This window comes from Hyaena hyaena, unplaced genomic scaffold (assembly GCF_003009895.1).
Source record: "Hyaena hyaena isolate Hyena2069 unplaced genomic scaffold, ASM300989v1 scaffold_661, whole genome shotgun sequence".
NCBI classification, from domain to species: domain Eukaryota; kingdom Metazoa; phylum Chordata; class Mammalia; order Carnivora; family Hyaenidae; genus Hyaena; species Hyaena hyaena.
Window position 1 is genome coordinate 1,030,891 of NW_024081294.1, and position 15,925 is coordinate 1,046,815.

General features: G+C 35.1%; 1 protein-coding gene across 10 annotated transcripts in view; it reads right to left on the minus strand.

Annotated features, from left to right (window-relative positions):
* Positions 1-15,925, minus strand: part of PAM (peptidylglycine alpha-amidating monooxygenase) — a 118,067-nt gene that overhangs the window by 68,686 nt on the left and 33,456 nt on the right. The window lies entirely within an intron of this gene.

A 15,925-nucleotide genomic window follows, 5' to 3' on the forward strand; every position in this document is an offset into this window, starting at 1 on the left:
ACAGAAGAAAGTGTTGCTGCTCTCTGTGAATGATCGACATTGTTGAAACATCCAGAAAAGTTGATTAACTAAATGTTTTGCTCCATGGTGGCTCCAGACAACTAGTTTCTCTATTTTAAAAAAACTGTAGTAGTCCATAATTTGCGCTTTTAAGATATGACCATGTTTAGAGTCTGCAATGTCTGTGAAATATGAATAGGAATCACCCCATTATAGTTTCTATGTCTTGCCCATTCTCACCTCCTAAATAGAGACGTGATGCTAATTTCCACCCCAACTTCATTGGAAAGCCTCTGAGTATCTCTTTATTTTTGTCAAGGACCCTTTAGAGGTCCTTTAGACAAACCCTTTTCCTTATTCCTTTGCATTCATGAAATAGAAAGAAGGTAAAACTTCAAATTACCCACCATAATTTTTATCTCCGTTTAACTTGCTGGTCTGTCACCACAGATACTTACTCAATCCTTCTATTTCTGTATATGTTAAATTCTTTTTACTTCACATTTTATTCTAAGTATTTATAACACATTATATATCTCAATTTTGAGAGGTGATTTAATATAAATAACTATAGTGTGTGTGAAAGATTGACAAATTTATACTTGAAATTAAGAAGTGAAGTATGCTAATAAATAACAGCAGATGGAATAGTTTAAGGGAATTTTCTTCTTTCAGCTGTAACTCTTATGAGAAAAATAAAGGCAGCTTCATACAGTAATATATAATAGCAGGTAACCTAACTAACAAGATATGAATTTTGATTTACAAGAGATAAAAATTAGAAAGTATAACAAATCATTAGTTAATACTTTGGCAAGAAAATACAAAGGAAATTTTTTAATATAGTATTAAGATTGATTTTAACAAAGATAGTGTAGAAATAAATTCAATGATAAACATTTTATATTTAATCAGGTGGGGTGTTTTTGTTTTTGGTCACTTTACAAAAGGGTCTCTATCCAGTCCCCTAAATCAAATTCCAGTGTGGTGATATTTTCATAATATCAATGAGGTTTTTTGTTTTGTTTTGTTTTTAATTTCAAAGTAAGTTTTAACGAGATGAGGAGATGAGGCACCTGGATGGCTGAGTCGGTAGAATGTCTGACTCTTTGATTTCAGCTCAGGTCATGATCTCAGTTTGTGAGATTGAGCCCAGCGTCAGGTTCTGTGCTGACACTACAGTCTGCTTGGCATTCTTCTTGCTCCCTCTCTCTCTGCCCCTCCCCTCCTCTCAAAATAAATAAATAAACATTCAAAGAGATGAGGAGAAAATAATAACAAATAACAACACAAGTTTATCTTAAGTTTTGTCTATGCTTTTAAATACAGAAAGAATAATTAAGTATTGTTTTTTAATGCATTAAAAATTATTTTGGGGGCATCCTGAGTGGCTCAGTTCATTAAGTGTCCAACTTCAGCTCAGCTCATGATCTCATGGTTTGTGAGGTGAAGCCCCACATTGGGCTTTCTGCTGTCAGTCAAGAGCCCACTTTGGATCTTCTGTTTCCCTCTCTCTGCCCCTCCCCTGCATGTGCTATCTCTCAAAATTAAAATTAAATTAAACATAAAAGATTATTTTTGAAAATAAGTTTTTCTAAATGAACTACATGAGATTTAGTAAATATGCTTAGTCTGTACTATTTTCAAAATGATTAGCCAAGGACTTCACCCAGAATTATGTAAATATCTACATGATCAAAAGAGAATGGCTGAAAGTCTACCATTCATTGATGCCGAATGATTTCCAAACTCCAGAGACTCACTTATTTAGGTTAGTCAATTTTAGGAAACATTTCTAGTATGTACCTATCTTATAAGGTTATTTTGAGAGACGGTCATCATCCATTCATTCAGTTAATATTTATGGAGTATTTGCTATATTCAGACACTATTCTATACACGGTGATACAGTGGAAAATAATATATTCAAGTTTCCTACTCTAATGGTACTTATGCTCTAATGCAAATGGAGGGATAAGAAAATGAGGTAGGAGAGATACAGAGAAGCAAAACACCGCATATATAAACAAAATAATGTCACACAGTAAAGTCAACAGGATTACGTGAAGTGAGTATCCATTTTATGCATTGTGGTCCAGGAAGGATGGCATGGCCAAGGGGCTAGAGATTGTGTAGGCCATGCAGAGTGTGTTAAAAGTATTATTATTCTCTGTCTGAAAAATGCCTCTGGAAGATTTTAAGGAATGAAGTGGCAGGACCATATAAGGTGTTTACTTAGCAGAGTCCCTGCTACTTACAGATTAGTAATTACTAAATGTTAGGCTATGTAATTTTTTATTTTAATTAACAATATACCAAGAGAGAGTTTTTCCCCATATGATGTCCATCCAAACAAAAGGGCCAATGTGCAATGAGAATTACTTCTTGGTTTTACATTACATTTTTGCATTGAAAGAATCAAGGGAGTCACATTTAGATAACCAACTTGGCTAATACTCTTTACCATGACATAAAAAAAAAAAAAATCAGGAATATGGAATGTGTTTTGTGGTTTCTCTGTAAATAAGTTGAAACCAGAGATGTGTTAGAGATTTAAAAAATCTCAACTGTATTAAATATACAATTATAAACAAAAAAAATCAGGAACAACTAATAAATAAAAACACATTTCAGGAACTATTAAAGAAATTCATCATTAAAGCTAAAATTTCATCAAATTCTGAGTAGCAGGAATGTTACTAACAGTAGTAATGTCCCAGCTATTGCCAGGGACAGTGCATCTTCCATTATATAATATTCTTTACTAGAATTGTCTAAATGGAGTGGCTTTTTACTCAGCAAAGGTCAAAAATAAGTCAAAAATTTATACACGTTAATCTATATATGCCAAATTTTAATTTGAGGACTTTTTTTAAATACTCAGACTTATAAAAGTTTTCTCCAAATTAAGTAAGAGCCATTGCTATGTAATTGTTGTATATTTACTTCATTCTAGAGTTTTAAGAGTGAGTCACAGTCTCACCACTCACTCCACTGTAAAGATACAGTACAGGTTTTCTTCTGATCCCACGTTTATCAACTTCATGCCATATCTGCCTATAAAAAGGTCAAGGATACCATACAATCGTAGCAAAACAGCTAAAAAGTCAAGTAGTAATACGAGATCACCAACACATTCTGAAGAAAAATATCTATACTTCTGACTCACATATCATAATGACTTCAGGAAAGACTGAATTTTAAGGCTCTAAGTTTTTTTCCTTATATAATGTAAATCTAATATAGGTAGAGGGCTGGTGAATATACATATAAAAATGCAAAGTAAAAATCTTGCCCATTTTAAAAAAAGCTCAAGAAATAACAATAGATAGCATTAAAGTTAGTTACAAGCTTAAAAACCACACTAGATACAGTTTCTGAGTCTCTGCTGAAGGAATTTGTTTACATCAGATTTATCTGGTCAATCTGACATACTGAATCAGCAGGAAACAAGGCATTTCTAAAACCTATGCTGTGTATGTGCACGGGTATGTGTGTAAGCATGCAGATATGGTATGCTTTAAATTATAGAGTACGCTCTGGATTATCATCACTATTTAATCATGGGTGACAGAGATAATTCTGTGTTACTTTAAGAAATTCTGTTACTTAAGGGTGCCTGGGTGGCTCAGCCAGTTAAGTGACTGACTCTTGGTTTTGGCTCAGATCATGATCTCACCATTGTCAGCTCTGTGCTGTTCCAAGCAGTGTGGAGCCTGCTTGGGATTCTGTCTCCCTCTCTCTCTGCCTCTCCCCTCCCACTTTCTCTCTCTCTCTCTAAAAAAAACAAATAAACATATAAAAAAAAGAAATTCTGCTACTTAAGAGTGGATACATACTTTAACACTGAAATTTTAAAGTTTATTTTTGAGACACACAGAGACAGCGCGAGTGAGGGAGGAACAGAGAGAGGGAGAGATGAGAAGAGAACCCCAAGCAGACTCTATGCTGCCATCAGATGATGCTCAGATGCTAAATTGATGCTCAAGAGATGTTCAACTGACTGAACCACCCAGGCCCCCATTAACAATGATATTTTAAGTTGAACATAATTGTAGAAGTTACCTCCAAGTAAGGAAAATACTTATAAAACATATTTATATACATTTTAGACATTATTAGAGTTAATTGCTATGCATATATTATTTCAAAGTGAAATTTTATTATTGTAATGGTTGTAATCTCTTCTAGTGCTTTTTACAGTTTGCCTTGAAGAGCCTATGTGCTTGCATATACACACAGTAAGAGGTCCCAGAGGGAGCAACTTGAACTACTTAGAACGAGGCAGTCTGGGGGCCCGGTGAGTTCTGGACACACTGATAGTCTTACAGCAAGTGGCAGCTCTGGAGAGAAGCATATTTCAGCCTAATGTTTGGTGTGAAGATTAAGACCTCCTAACTCCCACTGTGATCCTTGCCATAGTGATGCATTATTATTTCCAGAGCCTCTACTCTGATCTTACTTCTGGCAAACTCAGAAACTTCTGCTGGTTTTGCATATTTTACTGACAGTTTCCAGTGTGCTCTGACTTTGTCTGCCCTTCTGTTGTGACACAGTGCTTCAGCCACAGGATACAAAGCCTCACAAGAACTCATTCATTTCAATTCATTAGGCTACATATGATTCTGTCTCCGACATGCATCGTCATAAAAATGGATGACAACTTAAAAGGTTTATTATCATTAAAAAATACATCAGTGCCTCTGCTAATGTCTTACCACATAAAACAAAAAAGCAAAATCAGGACTGAGATCATTAGGAAATATATAGAAAATGAACTCAGGATATCAACTTCATAAGCTAGCTGAAAAAGCGCATTGGAAAGGCTGATTCTGTGACTAGAATGAAAGTAAACAGGAGAGAAGGGATGAGAGGAAATAGATGGAGAGGTTAATGTAGGGCAGAAGAACAGAGTAATGGAATTCCATAGCTTAAAAATAGATAGGAACAGTAATGAGTCAAATAACTAAAATAGCCTGAAATTATAGAACTGAATTTGAAAGAAAGATAGAAAGTGGACAATTTCCCCAAGTTATATTTCCATGTAAATATTGTACATGTTTGTACATGCCCAATGTACAACGGAAGATTTGTTGAGTGGGAAGTTTGAAATTAATCTGTGTATTTTAATCACACACAGTTACTTGACCATAGTCCCATATAAGATCTTACGTTGCAGCCAGGTGCTCTTTTAGTTCCTTTGTCTACAATGAGTAGGATGTGGAAGGTTATCAATTTTAATATTTGCTAGATTTAATAGTTGTGATCAATACTGATACTACAAAAAACCACAGTCCATAAATGAGATAATCTATGGAAAAAATGTATACTCTATGTGGAGCATAGTAAATATCCAATACATATTAGTTATTATTAGCATTATTCTTTTCATTAGTAGATTCTAAAAATCTTTAACACACAAATATTTCTTTTAAGAAATATAATTTCATAGTCACAGGTATGGTATTTCTTTAATGGAAGAAACTGGACCACGTAAAATTTCTTCAACTATTAACAAAGTTATAGAAGGGGAAAAGAACATGAAACTATTCTTTAATGTTTATTTTTGAAAGAAAGAGAGAAAATGGGAGAAGGGCAGAGAGAGGGGAAGACACAGAATCTGAGGCTCTAAGCTATTAGAACAGAGCCCAATGCAGGGCTTGAACTCACGAGCTGTGAGATCATGACCTGAGCCAAAGTCGGATGCTTAATCCACTGAGCCACCCAGGAACCCCAAACATGAGAATATTAAATGAGTAAAGACATGGTTAAGAAGAGGAATTGGAATTGAAATGGTATTTTAAAGATATTGCACAAAATAGGAATACTCTCAAAATAGGAAGAGAAATGCTAATTCAGAAGGACCTGTATTAGGTAGAGACAGAACAGAGTAATCAGTGAATACAGAAATATTAGTATGACATAAGTACCATGCTCTGGCTAAGATGAACTTCTTGGAATGGGTACCACAGGACCATGAAAAAGTTGATAATGCATTGTTTCAAGGTCCTTCTACAACTCTTAGTAATCAAGCTCCCCTTGACTAGACCCAAGACAATTGCTTCTTTCTGAAGTCTGGACTAGACATCAGTTCAATAGGCTCCTATGTTTGCAGAAAATATATTTTTATCCTGAAATTGAAACTGTTGCTTTAATCTACATTTATTCACTTATCCTGCACAAGTGCCTTCATGCAAAAATTAGGCACTTCCTATTAGGTCTTCTTTCCAGATAGCTTCATTTACTTTTTAAGTTTTTCTTATTCCAAAGTAAACTGTTTCTTCCTCATTGGATTGGGCTATAGGTTCATTTTTTTCTCTAAGGTAGACTGGTAAATACTTGACTCTTTAGCTACTAACATTCTGTACTTACTGAGGATTGAACCCAAGATACCTCTGTTAAAGAGAACTTTCATAATTGCTGTTCTCTTTTAGTAAGTTATAATTATAGCCTAATGGATTTCAAGATACAGAGATGGAACTTCACTCCCTAGATAGGTATCAGAAGACATTGGGAGTACATTTCATTATATGTCATTATATTCCATTATAATGTCATATGTATGTACTAGAAGCTTTTGTAATAATGAGACATTAACAGTGGAAAAGTTAAAATTATTTTTTAAAAATAATGTAAAAATAAGATGTAAAATAAGAACTTCTAATAATGTCTTAGAAGCACATCACAGCATAGGACAGTACATGGTACTAGTAGTTGAATGGGAAGACTTCTGGAGAGTAGTCAGATAATGGAAGAAAAAAGTATTTCCGGACACAGGATGAGACTTGAAAACAGTATTCAATCAGAATCTAATCTTGAGAAAGATGAAAACTGGATGACCACTCCACAAGGGCCTCAAGCTTGCCTCTTTTCAGAAATTGCTCTCCTCTGCTGAGGCAGCCACAAAAGGTATTTATGAAATATATAGACCCAGAATTTCAGAACTGGAAGGGACTCTGAAGAGGATGGAGCTCAACTCATGTACTTTATAGAGAAAAAAAGTCTGCAGGGATTAAGAGCTTTGGCCAAAGTAATTTAGCTAACTGGGTCACAATTGGGTATCAAAACCAATTCTCCAATGTTAAGAGTTAATAAACCTTACTTAAAAAAAAAAAAAAAGAGTTCTATTTCTTAAACACTTCCAAGGCATTTTATTTATGAAATATCCTAAAGCTAAGATAAAGGAATTAAGCAAGAATGGATAAGTAACCAGTGGTACTTAAGGACATCCACTTAAGCAGGAAGTTCATTTCTCTTAATGGCAGGTGAAAGCATGGGATATGAGGTTATCCATTCCAAACTATTTAGTTTGCTTTTCTAATAATAGCTTGTAGTTCCTACTTGGATACATAGCTAAGTAGCAAAGTAACTATGTGGAATAATGCATGATAATAACCTATTACATTGTAGGTCCTTAGAAGACTCTGATCTCTCCTAATCTTTCCCTCTAGAGATAGCCTTCTACATTTCATGAGCTCATCTTGTCCTGGTTGTTTCCTGCTTTAATAAAAAAAATAGGTTAACCATCAATCCTGGGGGAACCAACATATTGTTATAAACTACATCCCACTAATTGGAAAAGTCCTACAGAAATACAGTCATAGAGTGGATTTCAATTCAGTGCACTCTCCTAAGATAGTAAAGGATAAAGAATACCCATTATTTACTATTCCAACCACAGTTTTGGATAATGGATCCTTTCCTTATGGAAGTACTGACAAAGTAGCCTGAAACCATGCCAAGTCTTGTGAAAAACAGAGTAACATCTTTAATCATAAGAACATATTTCACAAAATTTATAAGCAAACAGTAAGCTATATCATAGCTTTCCACTCTCTCAGAGTGTTCTAAGCATAAGTTAAAGGTTACCTTCCCAATTTTTTCCCTGTCTTAAACAAACAAAAATGAATCAAAGATACCATAGCATACACCAATAATTCTGCAGTAATGTACGTACATTGGTAGTGTGATAACTATTTGCTTGGTAAGCTTGCTTGATCTTTGCCTTATAGTTCTTTGTTCTAAATGAACAATATTAATTTAATGGGACAGATGATGTGTTTCTGAGATTACATCATGGCTCCCAAGGTGACCAAGAATGGGAGATTACTTGGGGATTCATTTCTAAAGTCAGGAAAATTTTCATGTAGACAAAATTACTTGGAAAATCCCTTGGGAGAGGAGAGAGTGCGGTCTCTTAATTGATGCAACATAGTCAGTTGCCTTTGCATTGGAACAGATTGCTGTCAGTTTTGTCCATTGGACCAGGTTGTTAAAAATTTTAAAATATTTCAAAAAAAAAATTTAAAAATATTTCTATACAGTTGGACTGTGTGGCTATAGAATAAAAGGTTCTTTCTGTACACTGGAAATGCTGCAGCTGATGAAATGGACACAACACAGGAAGCAAAGAGGGAACAGCTGAGGGAAAAGGAAATTGGGACCTTTTCCTATGTTCACTCTGGTTTTAATGAAGCTAATACACAGCTCCTTTATTGCTTTTGTGGTACCACCTGTATCATAAGTGCAAGTCTTAAAGTCACTTGACAGTACTCAGTAAAAAATGATCCTCCAAATTAATCAGAAGATGTATACCTGGAAGCTTTTTTTTTAATTAAGAATTTCTTCAAAACAAAATCTGAAGCACCAAGTTGCTCCTAGAGAATTCACGGATCCCTGAAATCACAGACTCAGAATATCAGTACTTTCCAGTTACAGATCTGCTGATATAAATTAATCTCCACTCAAAAAGCATGAACACCTTGAGCTGTCACAGCAAATATGTATCTGCTTAGCAAATATAACTGTGATAGAGGCACTGCTAATACAGACACAACCTGGAGGCCATTGAGAGCTGGTATAGCAGACTAGCTTTGGTGCTAAATAAACCAGAAATATGAAAAAAAAATCCTTAAAAAAAGAATGCCTTTTGAGGCTGTCACTGCAGCAAGTTAGCCTCTTTTGATTTTGTATTCACTGCTATGGGACTAGAAATTACTAGCTTCCATTTGTCCCATGGCAAGAAAGAGAAAATGCATTTATCCATCTTGCAAGAAGATAACTTGCACAAATGATGGCCTGTACTGTTCCCAAAAGAGATCAAATGGAAGGCAGGCAGGCAAGCTCACCAATGTGCTTTTATAATCATTCTGCTGGTGGAGGATGTTAGGGCATGACTAATGTCAAAGCACCTTCCTGTTTCCTTCTTTTATGAATGCTAAAAAAAAAAAAAAAAAAAGGTATCTACAGCAAAGCTTAGGGTTTATATGATTTCTTCTCTCAGAATTACAAAACTGCTCCAGAATCATAATTCTAAGGAAGTAAAAGATAAAATCCACCGACTCTAAGTAAATAACAGTATTTTTTTAAAATGGCACTGAGTTTTTAAATTATTGATTGATTTTCAAACTTTTTGTTGAGCTATATAATATACAGAAAAGTGCACAAATCAGAAGGTACTTAAGCTTGAAGAACTTAAAAAAGCTAACATACCCTTGCAATCGGCACCCAGCTCAGGAGAGAAAACCCTCCATTTGTGTCCCACTCCTGAGGCATTAAGTTTTAAATCTTTATGTTATGGATATGCCATATGTAAACATCATTAGTCTTTCTGGAGTTGTCTTTTAGGTAAAACCCAGCACATTTAACCAGCTTCTAGTTAAATTGGACTATTTTAAAAGTCATACGTAGTGACTGTGAAATATTTTGTCCCTTTCTCTCAGTGAAAGCTCAATCAACTTTCTTAAACTCCTGCATCTGTGCTTTTAACATATATTCATTTTAAAAATGATAATCTAAATTTTCTTCTGCATTCTTCCCCATTTTTGTCTGTTCTCCCCACTGAGAGGGCTGAATGTACATACAAAAGTCTAGGAACCACAGAAAAAGTATTAAGTGAATAACGGAATGAAAAGGGACTTGAAAAGTTTTTTTTATTATTTTTTTAAGTTTGTTTATTTTGAGAGAGATCACACAAATGGGGAGGGGCAGGCAGAAGGAGAGACAGATTCCCAAGAAGGTGGGACTCAAACTCAAGAACAGTGAGAACATGACCCAAATCCAGATTAAGAGTCTGACACTTGACTGACTATGGCATCCAGGCGCCCTGGGACTTTAAAAGTTTTATTCAACGATACTGTTTTAAATTCAATTTGAAATATAAAGCTAAAAATGTTTCTCATATAAAATGCTCTATCATAATTTTAAAAATTATTTGAAAGTTTTTTTTATGCATATAAAAAGTTAACCTTTCACCTCCTTGAGAATTGTTACCTCCTTGTGCAATGTGTTACGTTCTCCACCTTTTATTTAACTTAAGTCTCTAAATGCTCATGAATGCTAAACAAAAAGAGGGTACAGTATGGCAGCACTATCCTACCTTGTTTTGAAAACAGGAAGTTCATATTCTGCAAATGCAGTAATTTAACTGCAATGTATGCCTTTTGAAGCTCAATCTAAAATCAGTGGCTAAATTTTCCACCCAATTATCTTTATCATTTTAAAATACTATTGTGTATTGTGCTTGGTTCTTCAATGAAAAAACTTAATCTAAAAATTCTAATTTACATATAATTATGCATGCATGTAGTTCTTGGTATTAATTAGGGGATACACTTTAAACATTAGAGTTCATATATTTGATTTAGCATTAATTTTCAGTCACTCAATATGTTTATATTGTAATGTGAATAAAGTAACATTTATAAAGCACTTCAGAGTTGAGAGGTAGTATATAGGTGCTAAGTAGCACTTCTATATTACTGAAAAACCATTGAAACCCCTTTGTGACCCAAATTATCTCTCAAAACTCCCTTAGTCCTTAAGCAAGTCTTTATACTATAAGATAAAAGATTAGTGTAGAAGGGACTGTGGATACTGATCAGATTTTATCCTTCTTTCAGTAATTTATCACACTTATGTTAGAAAAACAAGAATAAGAAACACTTGCAAAAACACAGGGCTACACAAGTGTGGGGAGGAGAAATAGTCCTACAAGAAGAAAAACTCTTCAGAGTTTTCAAAGATAAAGAATTTATATGTAATGAGAAGAAATGGAGAACAGGATGAAGGGTTTTCAAACTGAATGAAGAAGAGAGAAATGTTTCCATTGGCAGAAACAGGCAGGTTAGTGGGGTTTCTTCCAGGCCTAGGGAAGGTTGGATTCTTTTTTTTTTTTTTTAACAATATTCTGTAAACATCACTAAATATTATAATTGAATCATTTTCATCAAATGCCTTTTTGGTCATATATTTATTGAGGGTAACTTTTCCATTTCACAAGTAAGACAGTCAACTACCATAAAAGGGTATTAATAGTAAATGGAAAATGGAAGGTGCAAATCCTGGCATATATTCTTAAAAATTTCTATCTTTTGCCAGAATTCTTAGAACATAGGAGGCAAATGTAAACATGCTAAGGCAATGAAGGGGAGTAGCGAGAGACAGGGCGAAGGGTAGGAGACTAGCTGGACTATGGGCAAAATGGGTGACGTCCGAGGATGACGCCTTGGAAAGTGTCAGTACCCTGAACTAGATTTCACTGAAACATAATTGCAATGGGCAAGTGACTTTTTATGTGAGCCAATGGGCAAGTAACTTTATTTCTCCTCTTAATTTCTTTTGGTTAAAAAATGAAATGTTATCTGATATTAATTTAAGTAGAACTAATTAGATGGGACTATGTAGCCCTGACCAACTTCAGAAGAGGAGTTAATAAGTAGGAGTGATTATAAAGGCATGAGTTGCAAAGGAGTAAATGAAGGTAAAATATAAGCTTTTCTTCGAAAACAACTAGAAAATAAATTCAAACTATGGAAAATTAAATGGTATTAGGGGACGTTTCTTTCCTCAAAAAGACATCATTTAAGGTAAATGTTACATTGTTCAATGTCAAATTGCTTTAAAAAACACATTTTAAGGGATAAAAATGTTCTGACTATATTCTTTAAAAAAGAAATAATACTGCAGTGTTTTATACATCTTCTCATAACCAAATGAATGAAAATGTAATTTCTGCTGCTTAATGACCATATTTACGTATTAAAATAAACAGGTGTCCCATGGAATGAATGAGATGAATAAGGATCATTAGTCTTCCATACTGAGGATGATTAGCAAAGTGAAAAAGGTAGGGAATCAGGGAGCTCACATTTATGTGACGAGATTGACAAGAGCAAAAAGATATTGCAGGATAATAGGCTTCTTTTGGATCATTTGAGAGGTACTGATAGTCCTAAAATCATTCCCATGACTCACATCAAGCTGCTTGTGTACAATGCAGGGTAGACATGAACATGAAGAACATCCGATTACAATTCTTCTGAAATAAGTGGTACCATCAAGCAACCTGATTCAGAAATATCCCTGCTTGAGAAGGGAAGTGGATTACTTCATACATCAGGATGAAAGGCAGAAATGAGATGAGGTAAAACGACTCCATTTCTATCCGTATTTATTCTGTTGTGCATCAATGAGCTCATTCCTCCTGGTTCCTGGTAGTTCAAAGGACTCTTAGAAACACTGACTCCATTATTTGATTTATATAGTCAGGGCATGAACTTTCGCTCATAGACAAACTAGAAATCCAACACAAATTAAATTATTTTGGTTTTTAATAGCATTGGACTAGTAGCTATATCACCTTAGGCAAATCACTTAACCTTTCTCAGCATCGATCCCCATTTCTGTAAAACAGAGGGGTTAGGCTAGATGATCCTTTCAGGGACATTGTTCTTACTGTATCACCCTGAAGCCTCAGGCTCTGGTGTTAAAAACCAGCATGTTAAAAGCAAGTTAGTATACAACTCATAAGATCTATGGTTTTTACTCCTTTTTTATCTCAGAAGAAAAGAAAACTTACAGTTTTCTTCTTAACAATTCTTAACCACGTTTCCATCTCTTAGCTGAAAAGGACTAAGAAGCTATGGAAATTCTGTGTAGGTGGAATGTTCCCAAGTACGTGCCAGTCATTTCTCTCTCAGAATTGGTCTCTGCTTTTCTCTTAAATTGTAGTCCCTGTCATTCCATACACTCCACTTAAAAATAAAAATGTAAAGGATGCCTGGGTGGCTCAGTCAGTTAAGCTTCTGACTCTTGATTCTACTCAGGTCATGATCTCATGATTCATAGAACCGAGTCCTGCAATGGACTCTGCTGACAGCATGGAGCTTGTGTGAGTTTCTTTCTCTCCCCCCCCCCCTCAATCAATCAATCAATCAATCTAAATAAACACTAAAAAAGTAAAAGTACAGCGGGTGCCTGGGTGGCTCAGTTGGTTAAGCGTCAGACTTCGGCTCAGGTCATGATCTCACGGTTCGTGGGTTTGAGCCCTGCATCGGGCTCTGTGCTGACTGCCGGCTCAGAGCCTGGAGCCTGTCTTTGGATTCTGTGTCTCCCTCTCCCTCTCCCTCTCTCTCAGAAATATATAAAACATTAAGAAAACAAGTAAAAGTGTAAATAATGGGGGGAGGATATAACTAATTTTTGCTACCCTTCCAAAAGGTTCATCTCAATTAAGTGTAAAGAAGAAACATTTGCACACCTATAAATAGGGAGGGAGATATCCAAGACAGTCATCTATGCATTGTACGTGGCTTCTACTATTATGGCATTTTAAAATCTAAACACCGAATTTTTTGAAAAAGTTAAGAATAAAAATAAACTCTCCTTCAAATTTCTACGTGAAATCAAGAAAGTGCTAGGATAACCAGGCAGTAATTAAATGCATTTTCCTCTTTCAAAGCTTCCCCTTTCTTAAGAGAATTGAGATTTAATTATACTTATTTTGGTAAATGCAAATTATTCTGCTCATGTCCCAAGCCCCAGGAGATTGCCCTGACACATCCGTAGTACAGGGAAAAAAAATGTAGAAGGAACTCAATTCTTACTAGGAAAATCTGAGCCTCAGTTTTTAAATTTTAGTTTGCATCAAAATCAACTGGGCAGCTCATTAAAATTTCAAAATTCAGGGTTCCCTGGTGTGCTGGTAACATATTGTTGTCTCTGGGGAAAAATATGCTTGTATGTACATATAAATATATTGTTGTTTTTGTTAATATAAGAGATATGCAGCACATAATTCATCAGTGATAACGGAATATATAATATTCTTTATTGTAAATTCCACATCACCAGTTGAATTTCATAGAATCCTTTCCTTAATTTTTGCTGAACTTTTCCATAGCCAATATATAGTTGTAATGGAGGAGTAATTCAGACAAGAATATTTGTTGACATTTTTGGTTACTGAAACAACCAACAGGGGCGCCTGGGTGGCTCAGTCGTTTAAGCGTGCGACTTCAGCTCAGGTCATGAGCTCACAGTTCTGGGCTCGGGCCCCGCATTGGCCTGGGCTGACAGCTAGTTCAGAGCCTGGAGCCTGTTTCAGATTCTGTGTCTCCCTCTCTCTCTGACCCTCCCCTGCTCATGCTGTCTCTCTCTCAGAAATAATTAAAACATTAATTTTTTTTTTAATTTCTCAACCACTGATCTATAGCATTTGTCAATTTCCATAATGTAAATTTTCCTACCATACTTGATTTCAAGTTATCAATGTGACATCACTGAACACTGGGTTGGGAAGAGATGAGCAGTTAACATGCCATTTTATTTTCTCTCCACCATACAGATACAATAGAAATAATCACTTAAATATCCCCAAGAGCAGTCATAGTAAACTGCAGTAAAATAATTAGGAGATGATTTTTGAGTATCTACTGCCTTTATTTTTAATGATGGTTGTAATTAGCAAACAGCTTAAAAAAATATGAAAATTAACAATTGGGTCTTGGAGACATTATGAGGCAGCTCCAATACAGCTGTGCCTCACCTCTACCTTTCATGCATCTGATTCAGTGGGTCTGGCTGGAACAAGGAATTTTCATTTTTAAAAAAAGCTCCCTAAGGAGATTCTGGTGCAGGTGGTCTTCAGATCAGATTGTGAGAAACCCTGATCTAGACTATATATTTTAGAGGCAATCCTATTAAGACCATCCAGCTAATTCCAACCCTTTTAATGAAATAGTAAGAGGAGTTCCTTTGTTTAAGTAAACAATGGGCAAATTTTTTCAAGTGTGAAAACATCTAGGGGAGGGAAGGATATGGGCTTACTCATTCATTTGGATTGTAAATTGGAAAAACTGTTTTGTTAGGCAATTTGGTGGAATCTGTTAAGGTTTAAACACTCCACGACCCAAAAATCCCATTTCTAGAAATCTACCCTGCAGTAATAATACATTGTTACCTAAAACACTGCTTACATTAAAGTTCACTGCAGCATTGCTTGTGATAGTAAAAAACTCAGAACTTAAATGTCTCTAATAGGGAGCAGGATGTATAAATTATTGTATATCTGCACAACAGAACACTAGGCAGCCATTATAAGTAATGGAAGAGTTTTACATGGGCTGCTTCAGAAATATGCCCAGGGTACATTGTTGAATTTAAAAACAACAGCAGATGCAGATCTATGAAGAGTGGTCTGACTTTTGTCCAAAAGAGAAAAAGTGCACATATACACATCTGTGGTTTCTGTGTGTATACAGAATGTTAAGATAAGCATATGAAAAGTAGGCAGATCTCAATGATACTTCCCTGAAGGTGGGGTGTCCGGGGCTAAAGGGAAGTACAAGTGAAGAGGGTATTACAGAGTTTTTTTCTTTGTAACCTTTTCTTCCATAGCTTCATCAAGGTATAATTCACATACCTTACAACTCACCACTTTAAAGTGTATAATTCAATAGTTTTTAGTATATTCATAGAGATGTACAACCATCACCTCATATCACAGTTTTTTTGAATCATAAGAATTGTGATAACAATGCTTATTTGAATCATAAGCATTCAACTGATAACACAAGTATTAGATAATAGGTTTCTTTGTTCTAAAAGAACTTTTTGCAATTCTGAAATCTGAAAAGTTCTGGAA